General features: G+C 40.6%; 1 protein-coding gene across 7 annotated transcripts in view; it reads right to left on the reverse strand.

The window, feature by feature from the left end:
* Positions 1 to 19,448, reverse strand: part of DMD (dystrophin) — a 2,416,993-nt gene that overhangs the window by 1,270,618 nt on the left and 1,126,927 nt on the right. The gene's annotated exons all lie outside the window — the stretch shown is intronic.

Raw genomic sequence — 19,448 nt, forward strand, 5'->3', positions numbered from 1 at the left:
AATTTTTTTATAATCGCGGCAAAACTGCACTAGGAAAATGAAAAAAAAACAAAAAACATTTTAACATACTTTATATATTCTACAAGTGGGGTTAGAAAGAATGGGAAACAAGATGCAGTGGAGAGAAAAACTCACCAGCCTGCAGGTCCGGTCGGCTGTGTTGAGGAGCTGGCTGGGGGACGGGAACTCCACACGGAGCTTCTGCTTCTCATGCTGCATTTTCCCCATCCAGTTCGTGAAGCAACAGGTATGCAGGGGGGGCCATGAGGGGGGGGCACGAGTGTTGCAAGGGGGGCCTGCGAGGGTTGCAAGAGGGGGCCGACAGTCCGGGGGGGGGGCCACGCCAGCCCGGCGGGCTCCTTTTCTTCAGCCATGTGGCCGGGTCCCTGACGGGAGTACTAGTAGTACTGCCCTGATGCCCATGAGTGTGGGAAGGTGACAAGTCCTGCTGGAAAATTAATTCAGCATCTCCATAAAGCTTGTCATCAGAGGGAAGCATGAAGTGCCTTTAAATTTCCTGGTAAACGGCTGCATTGACTCTGGACTTGATATAACACAGTGGACCAACACAGCAGACTACATGGCTCCCCAAACCATCACTGACTGTGGAAACTTCACACTGGACCGCAAGCAATTTGGATTGAGTGCCTCTCCACTCTTCCTCCAGACTCTAGGACCTTGATTTCCAAATGAAATGCAAAATTTACATTAATCTGAAAACAGTACTTTTGGACAACTTTGGACAACAGACCAGTCCTTTTTCTCCTTAGCCCAGGTAAGATGCTTCTGACGTTGTCTCTGGGTCACGAGAGGCTTGACACAAGAAATGCGACAGTTTTAGCCCATGTCCTGGATACGTCTGTGTGCGGTGGCTCTTGAAGCACTGACTCCAGCCGCAGTCCACTCCTTATGAATCTCCCCCAGATTCTTGAATGGCCTTTTCTTGACAATCCTTTCAAGGCTGCGGTTATCCCTGTTGCTTGTGCACCTTTTTCTACCACGCTTTTTCCTTCCTCTCAACTTACCATTAATTTGCTTGGATACAGCACTCGGTGAACAACCAGCTTCTTTAGCAATGTACTTTTGTGGCTTACCCTCCTTCTGGAGGGTGTCAATGACTGTCTTCTGGACAACTGTCAAGTCATCTGTATTCCCCATGATTGTGTAGCCTACTGAACCAGACTGTTGGACCAATTAAAGGCTTAGGAAACCTTTGCAGGTGTTTTGTGCTGATTATCTAGTTAGAGTGTGACACCATGTGTCTATAATCTTCAACTTTTACCCAATATTCTAGTTTTCTGAGAGACTAAATGTTGGGTTTCATTTAACTGTTAGCCATAATCTTCAACATTAAAAGAGAAAAATGCTGGAAATAGATCACTCTGTGTGTAATGAATCTATATAATATAGGAGCTTCACTTTTTGAATGGAATTACAGAAATAAATTAACTTTTTGATGATATTCTAATTCATTGAGAAGAACCTGTAGGTGTAATGGTCATGTGTCCATATACTTTTGCCCATATAATGTAAAAAATACATAAAAGGCTACATGTAAAATCTGAATAGAATGTTGAGTAACTTTGCAAATACTTTTTTAAGTATTATTCTTGTACTATTTCTGTTACTTATACAGAGTTGTATTCACTATTCTGCAGGCTTTGGCACTTAAATCTAGCCTGCTCTGCTTGTCCAGTGTCTGAATAGAACTTGCACTGGTAGTTTGCATTCTAAGCATGCTTATTTTAATGGAAAGCACTATAGAGTAATGCAATACAGAGCAACTTACTATACAAGAATGCAGTGTAGTATCGCATAGATCAAGACACTATAGGAGCTCAGCTAAGCTGTTAGAAATGAGTCTGTAGACCAACTGCTGACTAGTTCCAGTATCAATCATTTGTTTAAATAATTTACAAAGTCTCACTCATGCCCACCAGAACAGCTATGACCCGTTAAAGCATGGACTACACAAAACCTCTGAAGGTGTCCTGTGTAATCTGGCACCAAAACGTTAGAAGCAGTTCCTTTAAATTCTGTAAGCTGAGAGGTGGGGCCCCCATGGTTCGGGATTGTTTTTCTAGCAGATCCCACAGATGTGGAATCGGATTGAGATATAGGGAATTTGGAGTTCAAGTCAACATCTTAAACTCCTTGCCATGTTCCTTAAAACTATTCTCAAATAATTTTTGCAGAGCGGCAGGACGCATTCTCCTGTTGTAACAGGCCACATCCATTAGGGAATACCGTTGCCATGTAGGGGGTTCTTGGTCTGCAACAATGTTAAGGCAGGTGGTACAAGTCAAAGTAGCATCCACATGAATGCCAGGACCCTACGTCCCCAGCAGAACATTGCAAAGAGCATCACACTTCATGGGACTAGGCCTTCTTTCATGTCTCCTTGGTACAGTTCTGATGCTCATGTGCCCATTATAAGCGCTTTCAGTGGTGGACAGGAGTCAGCAAGGACACTCTGATCAGACTACAGCTATGCAGCCCCAAGCGCAGCAAGCTGCAATGCACTTTGAGTTGTGATACCTTTCTATTTTAGCCAGCATTAACTTTTTTGAGCAATTTGGGCTATAGTAGCTCTTCTGTTGGATTAGACCAGATGATGTAGCCATTGCTCCTCACACACATTAATGAGCCTTGGGCACCCGTGAGCTTGTCGACAGCTTACCAGTTGTCCTTCTTTGGACCACTTCTGGTAGGTACAAGCCACTGCATATTGGGAACACGATACAAGAGCTGCTGTTTTGGAGATGCTCTGACCTAGTCGTCTAGCCATCACAATTTGCACTTTGTCAAAGTCGATCCGATCCTTGCACGTGTACATTTTTTGTTGTTGTTGCTTTCAGCGCATCAACCTCAATAACTGCCTATTCACTTGCTACCTAATATATCAACTATTGACAGTTTCCAATGTAACCATATAATAAATGTTATTCACTTCACCTGTTAGTGGTTTTAACCCCTTCAGGACACAGCCACTTTTGGACCTTATGACACAGCCTCATTTTTTAAATCCGACATGTGTCAATTTATGTGGTATTAACTCTGGAATGCTTTTACCTATCCAAGCAATTCTGAGATTGTTTTCTCGTGACACATTGTACTTTAAGTTAGTGAAAAAATTTGGTCGATATATTCAATATTTTTGTGTGAAATACACCAAAATTTAGAGAAAATTTGAAAAAATTAGCATTTTCTAAATTCAAATGTATCTGCTTGTAAGACAGATAGTTATACCACACAAAATAGTTACTAGCCAACATTTCCCATATGTCTACTTTAGATTGGCATCGTTTTTTGAACATCCCTTTATTTTTTTAGGACGTTACAAGGCTTATAAGTTTAGCAGCAATTTCTCAAATTTTCAAGAAAATTTAAAAAGCCTATTTTTTTAGGGACCAGTTCAGTTCTGAAGTGGCTTTGAGGGCCTTATATATTAGGAACCCCCACAAATCGCCCCATTTAAAAAACTGCACCCCTTAAAGTACTCAAAACAGCATTTAGAAAGTTTCTTAACCCTTTATGCGTTTCACAGGAATTAAAGCAAAGTGGAAGGGAAATTTGCAAATTTAATTTTTTTTTGCAGAAATTCCATTTTAATCAATTTTTCCTGTAATACTGAAGTTTTTTTTTACCAGAGAAACACAACTGAATATTTATTGCCCTGATTCTGAAGTTTTTAGAAATATCCCACATGTGGCCCTAGTGCGCTACTGGACTGAAACACCGGCCTCAGAAACAAAGGAGCACCTAGTGGATTTTTGGGCCTTCCTTTCCTTAAATTATATTTCAGGCACCATGTCAGGTTAGAAGAGGTCTTGTGGTGCTGAAACAAATGAAACCCCACAAAAGTGACTCCATTTGGGAAACTATATCCTTTGAGGAATTCATCTAGGGGTGTATTGAGCATTTTGACCCCACAGGTGTTTCACAGATTTCATTATAATTAAAATTAAAAATGACATTATTTTCCAATAAATTTTTTTTTCAACAAATAAATGAGGAAAAGCACACCAACATTTGTAAAGCAACCTCTCCAGAGTACGGAAATACCAAACATGTGGTCATAAACTGCTGTTTGGGCAAGCGGCAGGACTCGGAAGGGAAGGCATGCCATTTAGCTTTTGGAGCGCTGATTTTGCTGGATTAATTTCTCTGCACCATGTCGCATTTGTAAAGCTCCTAAGGTACCAGAACAGCGGAAACCCCCCAAAAGTGACTCCATTTAGGAAACTACACCCCTTGAGGAATTCATCTAGGGGTGTAGTGAGCATTTTGACCCCACAGGTGTTTCATAGATTTCATTAGAATTGGGCAGTGAAAATGAAATATTACATTATTTTCCAATAAGATGTAGTTTTACCTCAAAATGTGTATTTTTTTCAACAAATAAATGAGGAAAAGCACCCCAACATTTGTAAAGCAACTTCTCCAGAGTACGGAAATACCCAACATGTGGTCATAAACAGCTGTTTGGGGAAGCGGCAGGACTCAGAAGGGAAGGCACGCCATTTAGCTTTTGAAGTACAGATTTTGCTGGTTTGATTTCTCGGCACCATGTCGCATTTGTAAAGCTCCTAAGGTACCAGTACAGTGGAAACCCCCCAAAAGTGACTCCATTTGGGAAACTACACCCCTAGAGGAATTCAACTAGGGGTGTAGTGAGCATTTTGACCCCCCAGGTGTTTCATAGATTTCATTAGAATTGGGCAGTAAACATGAAAAATTTCATTTTTTTCCACTAAGACGTAGCTTTAGGTAAAAATGTTTCATTTTCTCCTCAAATAAAGGAAAAAAATCACCGTAACATTTGTAAAGCAAATTCTCCAGAGTACGGAAATACCCCATATGTGGTAATAAAGTACTGTATGAATACACATCAGGGCTCAGAAGGGAAGGAGCGCCATTTGGCTTTTGGAGAGCAGATTTTGCTGGATTGGTTTTTCTGCGCCATGTCGCTTTTGCAAAGCCCCTTAGGTAGCAGTACAGTGGAAACTACCCAAAAGTGACTCCATTTGGCAGACTACACCCATTGAGGAATTCATCTAGGGGTGTAGTGAGCATTTTGACCCCAGAGGTGTCTCATATATTTTATTAGAAATAGGCAGTGAAAATGAAACATTACATTATTTTCCAATAAGATGCAGCATTAGTTAAAAAATTTTCATTGTCTCAACAAATGAAGGAGAAAAAGCACCATAACATTTGTAAAGCAACTTCTTCAGAGTAAGGAAATACCCCACACGTGGTCATAAACTGCTATTTGGACACACAGCAAGGCTCTAAAGGGAAGGAGCGCCATTTTGTATTTGGAGTGGAGATTTTCTAAGATTCGTTTTTTGACACCATGTTGCATTGAGCTATAGTATCAGTACAGTGGCACCCCCCGAAAAATTACCCCATTTTGGAAACTAGATCCCTCAAAGAATTTATCTAGGGGTGTAGTGAGCATTTTGACCGCACAAGTGTTTTGAAAAAATGAGTAAACAATAGATGTTGCAGATTGAAAATTGCTGTTTTCCACAGATATGCCATTTCAGTGCCCAATGTGTTGTGCCCAGCTTGTACCACCGTAGACACCAGAATACTCCATATGTGGTCATAAATTGCCGTTTGGGCACAGTTAGACCACCATTTGGCTTTTGAAGCACAGATTTTGCTTGGTGTATTAGTGGTATTTCAGCTTATAATGTGGGGGCATATATGAGCTGGGCGGAGTACATCAGGGTATATGTAATCTGGGCGGAGTACATCAGGGTATATGTAAGCTGGGCGGAGTACATCAGGGTATATGTAATCTGGGCGGAGTACATCAGGGCATATGTAAACTGGGCGGAGTACATCAGGGTATATGTAATATGCGCGGAGTACATCAGGATATATGTAAGTTGTGCGTAGTACATCAGGGTATATGTAAGCTGGGCAGAGTACATCAGGGTATATGTAATATGTGCGGGTACATCAGGCTATATGTAAGCTGTGCGAAGTACATCAGGGTATATGTAAGCTGGGCGGGTACATCAGGGTATATGTAATATGTGAGGAGTACATCAGGGTATATGTAAGCTGGGCGGAGTGCATCAGGGTATATGTAAGCTGGGCGGAGTACATCAGGGTATATGTAAGCTGGGCGGAGTACATCAGGGTATATGTAAGCTGGGCGGAGTGCAACAGGTCATAATAGGATGATGTAATAATGGGGAGAATGAATAATCCATGGATTGGTGTGGTATGCTTTGAACATTCCTTGATACACAGGCCGGGTTTATTGGGTATTATACAAAATATCTGCGCTCCAGTGTTGCCTTATATTTGACTTCTTCACTAGCCCTATAAGCCGCACAAGGCTCTAAAGTTTCCTCATCACCGCTGCATCTACAGGGTCCACCTGTGGGGTCCAGCAAATGACGATGTGGGGTATTTAGTGAAATTCTACTGGACCTAAAAATGAGTCTGGGCCGTCATTTAGAATCATTAAAAACGTCCGAAAATGCCTCCCATTGATTTCAATGGGAGGCGGACGCGTTTTTTTTTACCGCTCACGGTATTTCGCTGCGTTTTTGCCCGTGGCACTCAATGGGCTCGAGTGAAAAACGTCGCGAAAAACACGGCAAACGGTGTGCAGGCAGATGAAAATCTGCCTCAAAATTACAAACTGAATTTTGAGGCAGAATTTTCTGCCTGCAAAAAACTCAGTGTGAACTCAGCCTTAATGGGATAAGATCTTTTATATTATTTCCCCTGCAGGATGATGGAGTGATGTAATCAAAATATTTAAGAACCAGTGATTTCTGTTTATGTCAATTTCAACACTTATACAAACCACCTATGTTTAATACAATATGTATTACCTACGATAATTTGTATCCACATAACATAAATGTAATGTTTTGTTTTCAAATTTATACATTGCCTTAAATTGAATGGAACCATTAGTCTCCGCATGCTTATGATCTGTTAACAGTAATTTATTGTGTAATTAATAAATCCCACCCTGTATCACGTAAATTCCTGGTGAAAAAATAAATTCAAATTCTCATATTTAACAAAGTTCAAAAATGACTTTATACCATGGACTAGTCCCACAGTTCAGTTCCTGGTCCACCGTTGTCTTGTTGCTGACACTTCTTATCACATAGAAGTAAAAAAATAATGCAAAAAATAAAACAGAAAAAAATAAAGGGTAATGTAGTATGTAGTGCGTAATGGAACAGACCAAGACTTTCACATTTACATGATCTCTTACCTAGTTTATATTCTAGGAGTAGTAAATGTAATGCAGTTTTATATCATGATCTCATAATTATATTTCTATTGTTAGAATATAAATATTAATTACTTTTTAAATATTAAGTTATTTATATGTGTTGATTTATACATATGGGAGAAAAAAAGGATATGATTGTACGAATCCAATGGAAAAGAATAACGGTCAATATTTGCAATAATTTCAGGTTAAATTTGTTATTTACATTTTATTCTAGTTATTTCCAGTATAATGGCAGTAAGTACTAATGTGATTAGTAGGTTACCATCGCTTCCATTTGCATTACCATTAATTTCAATGGTAATGCTTCCATTGCAGTTAGTTTCCATTCCGTTCCACAGTTAGCATTTTGTTCGTGGAAACAATAGTGTAGTCGACTAAGCTATTGTTTCGGCTAAAATAAACTGAAACCTTCTGGAATGGAAACAAATGGAAACCAACTGCACTGGAAGCATTACCATTGAAATCAATGGTTATACAAACGGAAGAGATGGTTTCCGTTTGGCTTTCCGTTCATGGGTTCCTCCGACGGAAAGGTACCAATGAACGGAAGCCCGATGCTGATGTCAACACACCCTAAGAAGCAGATGTCCAAACTACTGAAATGAAAAAAAAAAAAGGAAAAAATAGATAATTATAGCATAACTTTCATGCCTCATTTTATGATACCTAGTTTTCCCCAACCTGTGGCCCAGGAGCCACTTCTGGCTCTTAAGCCTCTTGCATGTTACTCTCCAGGTTTTGGCAGCTGCAGATACTGTTGAACAAGCTCACAAGTGGTCATAGCTGTGTAGTAGGGTCAAAACCATATCACTGGCAATTAACAGTAGGTTAAGAGCCATATCAATTTGTCATATCTTTAATAGACCTTTTCACTTTTAAGCCCGTAAGTCACCATGACATAACTGTACATAAATTCACTTTATGGATAGCTTACATGTATAGTTACGTCATGGTGATCGCATGGATTAATAGATTGCCTGCCACTGTTAGGCTGGGTTCACACAACCTATTTTCAGACGTAAACGAGGCGTTTTATGCCTCGAATTACGCCTGAAAACACGGCTCAAATACGTCGGCAAACATCTGCCCATTCATTTCAATGGGTTTGCCGACGTACAGTGCCGACGACCTGTAATTTTACGCGTCGCTGTCAAAAGATGGCGCGTAAAATAACAGTGTCGTCAAAGAAGTGCAGGACACTTCCTGGGACGTAATTTGAGCCATTTTTCATTAACTTCAATGAAGAACAGCTCCAAATTGCGGCCGTAATTGACGCCTCGCAAAACGTGAGTACGAGCAATTACGTCTGAAATGCAGGAGCTGTTTTCTCCTAAAATAAAGATAAAGGCTCGCGTAAAATAAAGGCTCGTGGGATCAGAACATCGTAATTCCCATTGAAAGCAATGGGCAGATGTTTGAAGGCGTATTAGGGGCGTTTTTTCAGGCGTAATTCGAGGCGTAAAGCGCCCGACTTACGTCTGAAACCAATGCGTGTGAACATACCCTTAGGGTATGTTTACACAGCCTATTTTCAGCCGAAAAATCGTAAGCAGAACGCCTCCAAACATTTGCCCATTGGTTTCAATGGGAAAACAGCGTTTTGTTATGACAGAGCGTTTTTCGCAGCGTTTTTTTACGTATAAAAAAATTGCCGCGAAAAAGAAGTGCAGGACACTTTTTGGGATGTTTTTGGAGCCGTTTTCCATAGACTCTATTGAAAAAAGCTCCAAAAATGGCCGTAAAAAAACGCTGCGAAAATCGTGAGTGGCTCAAAAAACATCTGAAAATCAGGAGCTCCGTATTTTCAAACGTTTTTAGTAAGCGTGTGAACATACCCTAAGGGCACGGCCAGACGTGGCAGAATTGCTGGGGAATTCCGCTGTGGACAGTCCACAGTGGAATTCTCCAGCTGCCGTTTTTTACATTTGTTTCTATCCATTTTTAGGCCAGTTAGTTCAGACGTTGCGGAAAACTCCGCTGCGAACCATAGGCTGTGGTGCAGAATTTTCCCTCCGCAGCATGCACTGTCTGTTGCGGAGAAGAAGTGGAATTTCACTGCGGATTTCAGCCTTTGCAATGCAAAAACTGAAATCTGTGGCAAGTCCGCTATCTTTTCTGCAACGTCTGAATTACCTGTCAAATATGCAAATGTTGGTGCAGATTCGTTGCGTAATTGCCCCAAATCTGCACCAACATTTGCAGCGGAAAAACTCTGCCACGTGTGAACGTGCCCTAAGGGTATGCCCAGACGTGGCAGAGTTCTGCATACACTGTCGGCATCAATGCAGCACAGAATCTGCGTTGCAGATTCTGTTGCGTCTTTGCCTAAAATGGGCATTAAATTTAGCCGTTGCGTATTGAGGGGAAGAGGGCTTCCCTTCTCTCTATCAGTGCAGGATAGAGAGAAGGGACAGCCCTTTCCCTAGTAAAATTAAAAAGAAATTCATACTTACCCGGCCGTTGCCTTGGTGACGCGACCCTCTCTTGACATCCAGCACCACTTCCCTGGATGACGCGGCAGTCCATGTGACCGCTGCAGCCTGTGATTGGCTGCAGCCGTCACTTGGACTGAAACGTCATCCCGGGAGGCCGGACTAGAGGAAGAAGCAGGGAGTTCTCGATAAGTATGAACTTCTATTTTTTTACAGGTTGATGTATATTGTGATCGGAAGTCACTGTCCAGGGTGCAGAAACAGTTACTGCCGATCGTTTAACTCTTTCAGAACCCTGGACAGTGACTATTTACTGACGTTGCCTAGCAACACTCCCGTAATTACGGGTGCACACATGTAGTCACCCGTAATTACAGGAGCCCCATTGACTTCCTCAGTCTGGCTGTAGACCTAGAAATACATAGGTCCAGCCAGAATGAAGAAATGTCATGTTAGTAAAACCAATACACGCCGCAGCACACATAACATCTGCAGACTTCATTGCGGAATTTTGACTCTCCATTGAAGTCAATGGAGAAATTCCGCAATGAGTCCGCAACAAGTCCGCTACACGTCCGCAACAGTCAGTGTATGCTGCGGACACCAAATTTCGCACCGCAGCCTATGCTCCGCAGCAGAATTTTTCGCAACGTGTAAACGAACCCAACTAAAAAGCTCTGGAAAGCAATGGAGAAACGTGTATGCTGCGGATTTCCGCTGCGGACTGTCCTTAGCGGAATTCCAGAGCAATTCCGCCACGTCTGGTCATACCCTTACACTTTCAGGTAAAACTGCTTTCCAATACTTCAATCAGGGGAAAAATAAGAAATTTTCTGTAAAGGATCTGCCAGGCACAGCTTCGGGGTTAACTCCCATAGGTAATCAGTCTGCACCTGAATCTACGTCTCTGAGACTGACTCCATCTTCCACCACTCAGGATGGCAGGCTTAGGAGTGGGAGAGCCTATCGCAGCCTGGCCAGACGGAGCTAGCTCCCGCCCTCTGTCTATTTATACCTGCCTTTCCTGTTCCTCCTTTGCTTGTGATTCTTCTCGTGTGGTTTCCTGGCCCAGCTACAGCTCCTTACTATTTGATACTGCTCCATACTGACCCTGGCTTACTGACTACTCTCCTGCTCTGCGTTTGGTACCTCGTGCTCTCCTGGTTTGACTTGGCTCGTTCACCACTCTGGTTGCTCACGGTGTTGCCGTGGGCAACTGCCCCTTGCCCTTTGCTTTGTATTCCCTTGTATGTTTGTCTCGTGCACTTACTGAGCGTAGAGACCGCCGCCCAGTTGTACCCCGTCGCCTAGGGCGGGTCGTTGCAAGTAGGCAGGGACAGAGTGGCGGGTAGATTAGGGCTCACTTGTTCGTTTCCCTACCCCCGTCGTTACATTTTCATTCTTTTTTTCTTAAAAAAAAGTTTACCATAACAAAATAAGGCTAATTAATAATTAATATGTACCCCAAAATGGTTCCTCATTCGTCAAAAAAACAAAAAGGCCCTCATAAAGCTACATTGATGGAAAAATAAAAATGTTATAGCTCTAGGAATGTGACAAAGAAAAAAAAATGCTTGGTCCTAAAAGACCCCAAATATGCCTTTTCTTAAGGAGTTAATATTCAGTCTGGCTCAATTAGACCTGTCCTATTTGAGAGTGGCTCATGACCTACAAAGGTTTGGGGACCTCTGATGTAACACGTAGATAGTAATCTATAGCGAATGCTTATCTTTGACCTGAAAAATTCCAGCACCATTCTTATTTGTATACCTTTAGAACAACAGCTTTGTTATATTTTTCATTATGACTTATATTCTTTTTTCATATTGTTTATGTTCTTTACCAGTGCAAGAAAATGTTTGGATAAGTGGACATGTCAGCTTGTTTATGTTGTTCTATCTGTGTGCATTATGTCAGTGACAAAATAGAGGAGATTTACATCAGCGTCTACATTACTCGCTTGTGCAGTGGTTATCAAGATTCATTAAATCCCAAATTTGGCTTGAGCCACCCTCTTTACAGTGTTGACCGCCTTCTTTGTATGAGTGATCCACATTCATATAGATAATACTGTAAATCATTAAGAAAGGGAAGATGAAGCCAGTCTTTGGACTCTTGAGAAGTACAGATCCTGCAGCATCAATCAATAGAACTATATATAAATGTGATCATCGAGGGCTGGCATCAGCACCAGGCAAATCTGGGCAGACCACCGAGATTAGGGGGATCATGAAATTCTGGAAAATTTAGCAAGCACTTGGATAGGTAGACAGTGGGTCCATTGTGGATGCATTGCCCAATGGTCCACATGCACCTGGTGCCAGCCTATTCTGAGTATCTCCTTTTGAGATGCATTGTTATGACAGGACACTTTAAATAATCAATAGAGGAGTATGATATTTTTTTATTATGCCTAGGGGACGGGTGTGTAAGGATGTCCAATAAATGGTGAAAAATGCTTATTATCTATTAACTCCTCTTTAAAGGCCTATATGATAGAAAATTTGTTTTCTTCTAAAGTAAAATATTAACTAAATTTAGAGTATAAAAAGTGGTTTTGTATTAAGAACAAAAATAACTTACTTCTGTTCCCCGGATTCTCTGTTCTGATAGGTCATATATCAAGGGTTACAGCTAAAATAACACATTTTGTGTTGTGCTTTAATCATACATAGAGATATAGCACATGTAACCTTTGCAAAATAAAAAAAAGACATAATCTACAACATGATGATGTTGTAGATCCAGAAGGTTCATGTCACATTGACATTGTTTCCCTTGATAATTAGTATGTGACAAGAAAAAAAACATTGGCAAAATGAATAGAAAACGGTTGCAATGGCCTGAAGCTGAGCAACGGAATGCAGCGGGCAAGCAGCTCACGCCATCTATAGAGATCATTCATGCTTTATCAGTTTATCTTTACATGCAAGATGTGGACTGAATTGTATCATATTAATATCAAGGAATATTACTAATAGAGGGCAAGCTCTTTAAGGGAAAAAAAGCTTATTCCAGTTTATGCTAATAATGGTTAATCACTATATAAATAAAAGTTCTAAAGCCTTCTAATAAACGCTATGTTTCAATTTGTCACCATTTTTAAGATATTTGTTTTATGTTAGTGAATGTAAACGGGAATATTCTCATTCACTGATAAATATAAATGTAATTGGTATCTTTCCTTTCAGCATTTTAGCTAACAAACTTATGCTTGCTGGCAAACGCAGAATTTGCTTCCCTGTTGCCGTCCGTTACTGTGCCACTGATCCACAGATTCCTGCGCCCCCGCTTCCGTTATCCGAAATGGTCACATGACTTCTCAGATTTCCTGATACATACTGCGCTGCGGTAGTTGCAGACACTCTACAGACACGCTGCTGTCCAAGAGGCTAGTGCTACTCATCTGAGTCTGTGAAGACCTGCGACCATCTTGGATGACAAATGAGGGGGCCTGGGAATCAGCACCACAAAAGCTACATTGAGGGAACCAGGTCGGTAAACTTTGTTTTCACCAGAAAACGTAATTTTCTAGCTAAAACAGGAGGATAACCCTCAAAGGTAAGATGCCAATATACCAATTGCACATGAAGGAGCTGCCTCAATAGCACCTACAATTGCCTGGGACTTTAAAATACACATGACAATTACCCCAGTTATGGTTACACTGCTCTTTCTGTCCTCTATATAGTGCTCTCAGCAGTATTCAAGGGTTAAAACAGCTGACAAATTCCCTATAAGGGTATGTTCACACACAAACTCAAAAACGTCTGAAAATACAGAGCTGTTTCCAAGGGAAAATTGCTGCTGATTTTCAGACGTTTTTAAGCCACTCGCGATTTGCGTGACGTTTTTCGCGTCTTTTTTACGGCCAGTTTCGGAGCTCTTTTTAATAGAGTCTAGGAAAAATGGCTCCAAAAAGTCCCAAGAAGTGACCTGCACTTCTTTATCGCGGGTGTTTTTTTACACGGCCGTTTTTCGAAACAGCCGCGCAAAAAAACGGCCCGTCGGAACAGAACACTGTTTTTACCATTGCAATGAGCAGATGTTTGGAGGCGCTCTGCTTGCGATTTTTCGGCCGTTTTTCGGCCGTTTACGGACCGAAAAACTGCCAAAAATAGACCGTGTGAGCATACTCAAACGTAATTTGTCACCAAAGAGACCCCTTTAAGAGAAAGCATCAATTAGATACTCTTTCAAAATCTCGTCGCACTTACTGATCCCATTGCACTCACTGAAGTGCCCTATATTCCATTTCTGATATTTAAAGCCACAGCATTTTAGTGCTGAAAACAGTCGCAGACACAAAGACATGCTGCCTCTTGGCCAAGCAGGCCACTCTTTAAATCGATACGCTAAATAGGAGCTGTTTAACATAATCTGTTGGGGGGTTTCTCCCTATTCATTTATTATATAGGAATATTTTGGCATATTATACATTTTTGGAGTTTATTGGTGATTATTTTAGAATTCTTAATATAAAACTATTACACTTCCTCATGGCTCAGAGGCTGCATGCAGATTTTTTGTATGACACCTGCGATAGTAATCCATAGGATTATATTAAATTACAAAACGATTAAATTTACACAGGACTTTCATGGGAGGGTCCTGAAAAAATAACAAAAACAAAGAGATGGGGTGAAAAAATTGCAATAAAGCCATACAAAATATACATGAATGATTTGCTCACAGTGTCAGACTGGGGTTCCTGGAGCCCACCAGAGGCAGTGATTTTCAAGGTGTGCATTTCATCTATACAGAACATTTGGAAAACCACTTTAATTGAATTGTAACCTTTGTTGTCATCGTTGTACATGAAGAGAATATCAATAAAGTCTATTACACTATATGGCCAAAAAAATGTGGACACCCTCCTAATTTGTGAGTTCGGGGGTTTCAGCCATACCAATTGCAAGCAGGTACAAAGAACTAAGCAGCCATGCAATTTCGATAGAAAACCATTGGTAGTAGTATGGGGTGTACTGAAGAGTGACTTAGTGACTTTAAACGGGGCACTTGAATTTCTGATCTGCTAGGTCTGCTCCGCTCAACTGTACGTGCTATTATTGTGCAGCAGACGCATCTAGAAGTAACAACATCTCAGGCACAAAGTGGTATGTCAGACAAATTCACAGAGCAGGGCCACTGAGTGCTGGAATCACCTATCTCTTGTTGTATCACTCGCTACAGAGTTCCAAACAGCCTATGGAAGTGACAACAGCACAATAACTATGTGTCAGGAGCTTGATCAAATGGGTTTCCATGGTCGAGCAACTGCACACCATCCTAAAATCTCCATGCGTAATGCCAAGCGTTGGCTGAAGTGGTGTAAATATACTCTGGTGTAGAGGAAAGGGGTTTTCTGGAGTGATGAATCTATTTTCACTTTCTGGGAGCCAGAGGGATGAATCTGGGTTTGGCGGATGTCAGGAGAATGCTACCTAGTGTAATGTATAGTGTCTGCTGTAAAATTTGGTGGAGCAGGGATAATGGTCATTTACCTCAGTATATATGTGGCAATTACCTTCTCACTGCATTGCAAAGGCTGAATTCCGCAGTGAAATTCCACTTCTACTCTGCAACAGAATGTGCATGCTGCAGAGTGAAAATTCTGCACCACAGTCTAAATTCTGCACTGTTATTTTCCACAACGTCTGAACTAAGTTACCTAAGAATGTATAGAAACCAATGGAAAAATGGTTGTCCACAGCGGAATTCAACAGCAATTCCGCCACATCTGAACATACCCTTAACATGGATTTCCAGTTGATGTCCGCAGATTAGCCCCATTTAATGGGAGACAGTTTGTGGGCAGATCTCACTTAGATTTTGCGGTGGATTACACGCCAGAATCCACGTGACAAAAACTCTGTGTAAACATACCCTAATTATTACACGTGAAATCTACAATACTAAATCAAACTCTGAGGTAACATATGTGCCTATTTTTGCTATGGCTAAACTTTGCTGAAGATTATATAGTATTTGCGTTATGTTTGTTTTGTCCCATTCTTTAGCCTGAACATAGATACTTTACCGGTTCATTTCATACATCAAATGGAAAGCAAAATGCAAACATATTTACATCTGCTCTCAGCAGCTACTACAATTAAGTTCAATTTAGAAGCTGCCTAGATTTGCTAATTATCCTCAGTATGTATATTCTGTTAGTAAAAAATAACTAACATGTATCGTCTATGACATTTCCAGCTCTTATATATAAATTGCTAATAGAGTTAGCTTAATAGCCCTTATATATTGTTTGAGATTTTGTCAAGAATATTAACTACAAAATATGTAAGTTTTGTTTTACCCCTTCAGAACACAGCCTGTTTTGGCCTTCTTGACAAGGCCGATTTTTTCAAATCTAAAATGTGTTACTTTATGTGGTAATAACTTTGGAATGCTTTTACCAATCCAAGCGATTCAGAGGTTGTTTTCTTGTGACATATTGTACTTTATGTTAGTGAAAAAATTTGGTCGATAAATTCAGTATTTATTTGTGAAAAACACCAAAATTTAGAGGAAATTAGCATTTTTCTAAATTTAATTGTAGATGATTGTAAGACAGATAGTAATACCACAGGAAATAGTTACTAGTTAACATTTCCCATATGTCTACTTTATGTTTGCATCATTTTTAAAATGTCTTTTTATTTTTATAGGACGTTACAAGGCTTAGAACTTTAGCAGCAATTTCTCACATATTGAAGAAAATTTCAAAAGGCTATTTTTCAGGGACCAGTTCAGTTTTGAAGTTGCTTTGAGGGCCTTATATATTAGAAAGTACCCATAAATCGCCCCATTTAAAAAAAATGCACCCATCAAAGTATTCAAAACAGGATTCAGAAAGTTTCTTAACTCTTGAGGCGTTTCACAGGAATTAAAGGAATGTAGAGGTGAAATGTACAAATTAAATTTTTTTGGGCGGAAATTCATTTGTAATAAAAAAATTTGCACCACAAAGGTTTTAACCGAGAAATGCAAATCAATATATTTTGCCTAGATTCTGCAGTTTTTAGAAATATCCCACATGTGACCCTAGTGTGCTAATGGAGTGAAACAGAGGCCTCAGAAGCAAAGACATTCAAGAGAAGGCAGAAAAATTGTACAGCGTTCTGGTCATGTTCATACCTGATGAAGGGACCTGTCCGGTCCAGAAACATGTAGTCCTGCATTACAATAAATATTACCAAATGAAAAAGACATCTGTTTGAATACCTACCTGCCAGGCGCCGTGACCAGAATGCTTCACAATTTTTAGGCCTTCTCTTGAATGACTCATCTTCCCCGTGAACAAAAGATCCTATCCACCTGAGGGACAGCAGTGGGTGTCAGCCGGCATCCAGACAAATCTTCCGACTAACAGACGCCAAGCAGTAGCGTTGTGCTTATACTCGCACAAACTTACGAGGTGAGTCTAACTAGCCAATGACTTTTTATGACTAAAATGTTGTACAAAATAATATTACCTTAGAGGAGCACCACTTCCTCTTCTCCCCTCTTCTCCCCTTCTACACTCAGAAGCAAAGGAGCATCTAGTGGGTTTTGGGGCCTCCTTTTTTTTAGAATATATTTTAGGCACCGTGTCAGGTTAGAAGGTCTTGTGGTGCTAAAACAAAGGAAACACCTCAAAAAATACCCCATTTTGGAAACTACACCCACAAGGAATGCATCTAGGGGTGTGGGGAGCATTTTGACACCAAAGTTGTTACATAGATTTTATTAGAATTGGGAAGTGAAAATGAAAAAAAAAAAATTTCCAATAAGAAATAGTTTTAGCTCAACATTTTTGACTTTCTTAACAAATAAAGGAGAAAAGGCACCCCAACATTTGTAAAGCAATTTCTCCTGAGTACGTCAATACCCCATATGTGGTCATAAACTGCTGTTTGGACACACAGCAGGGCTCAGAAGGGAAGGCGTGCCATTTGGCTTTTGCAGCACAGATTTTGCTTGATTGGTTTCTCGGCACCATGTTGCTTTTGCAAAGCCCCTAAGGTACCAGTACAGTAGAAACTCCCTGAAAGTGACTCTATTTGGCAAACTACACCCCTTGAGGAATTAATCTAGGGGTGTAGTGAGCATTTTGACACCACAGGTGTTTCATAGATTTTATTAGAATTGGGCAGTAAAAGTTAAAAATAAAATTTTTTCAATACGACGTAGTTTTAGCTGAAAATTTTTCATTCTCTTAACATATATAGGAGAAAAAGCACCCCAACATTTGTAAAGCAACTTCTTCAGAGTATCGAAATACCCTATATGTGGTCATAAACTGCGCCTGGGCACACGGCAGTGCTCAGAAGTGAAGGAGCGCCATTTGGCTTTTGGAGTGCAGATTTTGCTGGATTGATTCCTGGCCGCCATGTTGCTTTTACAGAGCCCCTGAGGTACCAGTACAGTGAAAACCCCTGAAAGGTAACTCCATTTGGTAAACTACACCCCTTGAGGAATTAATTTAGGGCTATAGTGAGGATTTTGAACCCACGACTTTTTGCAGAATTTATTAGAATTTGGACATGAAAATAAAAAAATAAAAAAAAGTTTTCCAATAAGATGTAGTTCTATCTCAATATTTTTGATTTTCACAAGGACTATAGGAGAAAAGCACCTCAAAGTCTGTAAAGCATTTTCTCTTGAGTACAGCAATACCCCATATGCGATCGCAAACTGCTGTTTGGACACACGGCAGGGATCAGAAGGGAAGGAGTGCCATTTGCCTTCTTGAGCGCATATTTTGCTGAATTGGTTTCTGAACGCCATGTCGCATTTGCAGAGCTTCCTAGGGGGCCAGTACAGTAGAAGTTCCCCAGAAGTGACCCCATTTTCAAGACTTTACTCCTCAAGGAATTAAATTAGGGGTGTACTGAGCATTTTAACCCCACAGGTGTTTTATAGATTTTATTAGAACAGGGACGTGAAAATTTAAATCTACATTTGTTCTAATAAGTTGTAGTTTTAGCTCAACAGTTTTCATCTTTACAAGCACTACAGGAGAAAAGGCACCCCATAGTACAGTAATAGCCCATATATGGTCATAAACGGATGTTTGGATACACTACCAGGCTCAAAAGAACCGCCATTTTGCTCCAGGAGCGCAGATTTTGCTTGGTAGTAGATTTGGGTTTTACTGGTATTTCAGTTTATAATGTGGGGGCATATGTAAGCTGGGTGAAGTGCATAAGGGCATAATAGGATGATGTAATAATTGGGTAAATGAATAATAAAATTCATAATCCATGGATTGGTATGTACGCTTTGAACCAATCCTTTATGCACCGGGCAGTTTTTATGGGTATTATACAAAATATCTACGCTCCAGTATTGCCTAATCTTTGACTCCTTCAATAGCCCTAGCAGCACACAGTCAGCACACAGTCAGCAACCTTCGACACTCCAGATGTTGTGAAACTAAAACTCCCAGCATGCACTGGCAGCCAAAGGCCTTATTATCCCAGCCAAAAGCTATCAGGGCATGTTGGGAATGGTAGTTTTACAACTGCTGGAGTGCCAAAGGTTGCTGACCCCTGCCCTAAAGTGTCCTCATCTCCGCTGGGTCCACCTGTAGAGTCTAGCAAATGATGATGTGGAGTTTTTAGTGAAAAGCTACTGGACCTATAAAACTGGTCTGGGCCATCATTTAGCATTATTTTGCATCATTGCTTTTTACGAGTCATAACGTGTTATTTTTCCGTTGACAGAGCTGTTTGAGGGCTTGGATTTTGTGG

Source organism: Rhinoderma darwinii, chromosome 2 (genome assembly GCF_050947455.1).
Source record: "Rhinoderma darwinii isolate aRhiDar2 chromosome 2, aRhiDar2.hap1, whole genome shotgun sequence".
NCBI lineage: Eukaryota > Metazoa > Chordata > Amphibia > Anura > Rhinodermatidae > Rhinoderma > Rhinoderma darwinii.